General features: G+C 49.0%; 1 pseudogene; it reads left to right on the plus strand.

The window, feature by feature from the left end:
- The first annotated feature begins 708 nt into the window (after positions 1 to 708).
- Positions 709 to 2,566, plus strand: LOC142047048 (uncharacterized; annotated as a pseudogene).
- The last annotated feature ends 464 nt before the right edge of the window (positions 2,567 to 3,030 follow it).

The following is a 3,030-nucleotide window of genomic DNA, read 5'->3' on the forward strand; positions in this document are numbered from 1 at the left end:
AAGCTGAGCCCTCCGCTTTGTGCGCCTGAGGCAAGTGCCTCACTCACCTCACCCGTTACGGCACTGCTGGTACTGGCAGCTACTTTTTACTGGTACACCATACTGGCCTATGCCATCTTACTTTCACCCCTGACCCTACCCCACACTTTGTGGCTTTTCCCCTGAGCCTTTCCTATTTTCCTGGCTTTCCTCCCCAGGTTTGCCAGCCTAAACTGTCTCCTCCCAGGGAGTAACTGTGGGCTACCTATCACTATAGCTCCCTTCTCCCAGTGACTGCAGACTACTTCCCTGAAGCCCCCTCTGCTGCCCACTTCCTGTCTTTATAAGTCCAGCCCAGCTTGTTTCTCCTCAGATGGGGATTACTCAGCCCTGGTCTACACCACGCGTTTAGGTCGAATTTAGCAGCATTAGATCAATTTAACCCTGACCCATCCACATGACGAAGCCATTTTTGTTGACTTAAAGGGCTCTTAAAATCGATTTCTGTACTCGTCCCCCACAAGGTGATTAACGCTGAAATCGACCCTCCTGGGTCGAATTTGGGGTAGTGTGGGTGCAATTCGACAGTATTGGCCTCCAGGAGCTATCCCCCAGAGTGCTCCATTGTGACTGCTCTGGACAGCGCTCTCAACTCAGATGCACTGGCCAGGTAGACAGGAAAAGTCCTGCAAACTTTTGAATTGAATTTCCTGTTTGGCCAGTGTGACAAGCTGATCAGCACAAGTGACCATGGAGTCCCAGAATCACAAAAGAGCTCCACCATGGACCGAACAGGAGGTACTGGGTCTGATTGCTGTATGGGGAGAGGAATCCGTGCTACCAGAACTCTGTTCCAAAAGATGAAATCCCAGAATATTTGAAAAAATCTCCAAGGGCATGAAGGACAGAGGTTATAACAGGGACCTGCAGCAGTGCCACGTGAAAATTAAGGAGCTCAGGCAAGCCTACCAACGAACCAGAGAGGCAAACGGCCGCTCCAGGTCAGAACTCCTGCCATGCTGCTTCTATGATGAGCTGCATGCCATTCTAGGGAGTGCCCCTACAACTACCCCACCCCTGTGTGTGGACTCTGTCAATGGATTCTCATGTCACAGGGATGCATATTTTGGGGACAAGGAAGATGAGGAGGAGGAGGAGGAGGTTGAAGATAGCACACTACAAGCAAGCAGAGAAACTGTTTTCCCAGATAGCCAGGAACTATTTATCACCCTAGACCCAGTACCTAGCTAACCCACCCAAGGTGGGCTCCCGGACCTTGAAGGTGGAGAAGGGACCTCTGGTGAGTGTACCCTTTTAAATACAATACATGGTTTAAAAGGAAGCATGTTTAATGATTAATTTGCCCTGAAGACTTGGGATGCATTGGCGGCCAGTACAGCTACTGGAAAAGTCTGTTACCGTGTATGGGGATGGAGCAGAAATCCTCCAGGGACATCTCATTGAAGCTCTCCTGGATGTACTCCCAAGGTCACCGGGTTGAAATAGCAGAATTTTATTAAGGGGACATTCAGAGGTGGCCATTCCTGTTGGGCTGTTTGCCTGTGGCTGAACAGAAATCATCCTCGCTGTTAGCCACATGGTGGGGGGAGGAGTGAAGCGATCATCCCAGAGAATTTGGTGTGGGGGGGGAGAGGTTAGTTGGGTTTGTGCTGCACGTTAACCCGAAAACCGCAGCCCTTCCTTTTAAATGCCCACCTCACCGGGTGCTTGGTATAGGAAATGAGAGCACTACAGTTTGAAACCAACCCCATATGTTATGAAAGTTAAAGAAGCCAAAAGACTGTGGCTTACCATGTCTGCCTGCAAGCCGAATTCTGTTGCCCACCGGCCCTGCGTGTGTGATCTCTCACACCAAACCAGCAGGCCCTCACTATAACAGGCAAAATGTGTCTTTTTAAATACTACTCTCGCTTTTTTCTTCCCACAGCTGCAAATGTTTCAGTGCTCCCCGTATCATCTCCATCCCAGAGGCTAGCAAAGATTAGAAGGAGAAAAAAAATGTGCTCGTGATGAAATGCTCTCTGAGCTCATGCAGTCCTCCCACACTGAAAGAGCCCAGCAGAATGCCTGGAGGCAGACATGGTCAAAGTGCAGGAAAGCACAAAATGAATGTGAGGACAGGTGGTAGGAGCAAGAGGAGAGATGGCAGGATCAAGATGATCAGTAGTGTCAGTGTGATGAGAAGAGGCAGGAAGCAATGCTTAGGCTACTGGAAGATCTCCAGCATATTGTTGAGGTGCAGGAAAGGCAGCAGGAGCACAGACTGCAACTGCAGGCCCTGTTTAACCAACCGCCCTCCTCTCCACGTTCCATAGTCTCCTCACCCAGACACCCAAGAATGCGTTGGGGGGGCCTCCAGCCCCTCAACTATTCCACCCGAAAGGACTGCCCAAGCAACAGAAAGCTGGTATTCAATAAGTTTTGAAGTGCAGTGTGGCCTTGCCCTTCCCTCCTCTCCTCCTCTGCTACCCCACCTGGTGCTTCCCTCCTCCCCCACCCCTCCTGGGCTACCTTGGCAGTTATCACCCCATTTGTGTGACAAATTAATAAAGAATGCATGAATTTGAAACAACAATGACTTTATTGCCTCTGCAAGTGGAGATCAAAGGGGGGAGGGGAGGGTGGTTGACTTACAGGGAAGCAGAGTGAACCAAGGAGGCAGGTTTTCATGAAGAAGAAACAAAACAGAACATTCACACTGTAGCCTGGCCAGTCATGACTGGTCTTCAGAGAACATGAAACAATGGGTGTTACTATAAACACTCTAATGAGAGTGATCAGTTAAGGTGAGCTATTACCAGCAGGACAGAAAAAAACTTTTTGTAGCGGTAATCAAAATGGTCCATTTGCATCAGTTGACAAGAAGTTGTGAGGAACAGTGTGTGGGGGAGGGGGAAATAAATATGGGGAAACTATTTTGGCATTTTTGGAACATTTTTTATTTTTCCCCCAGCCAAAATTTAGCCCCCTTTTCGATCTTCATTAACCCTTTCAGAGCAAGTGTGCGGTAAACACATTGTCAAACGTATA

Source organism: Chelonoidis abingdonii, chromosome 6, assembly GCF_003597395.2.
Source record: "Chelonoidis abingdonii isolate Lonesome George chromosome 6, CheloAbing_2.0, whole genome shotgun sequence".
NCBI lineage: Eukaryota > Metazoa > Chordata > Testudines > Testudinidae > Chelonoidis > Chelonoidis abingdonii.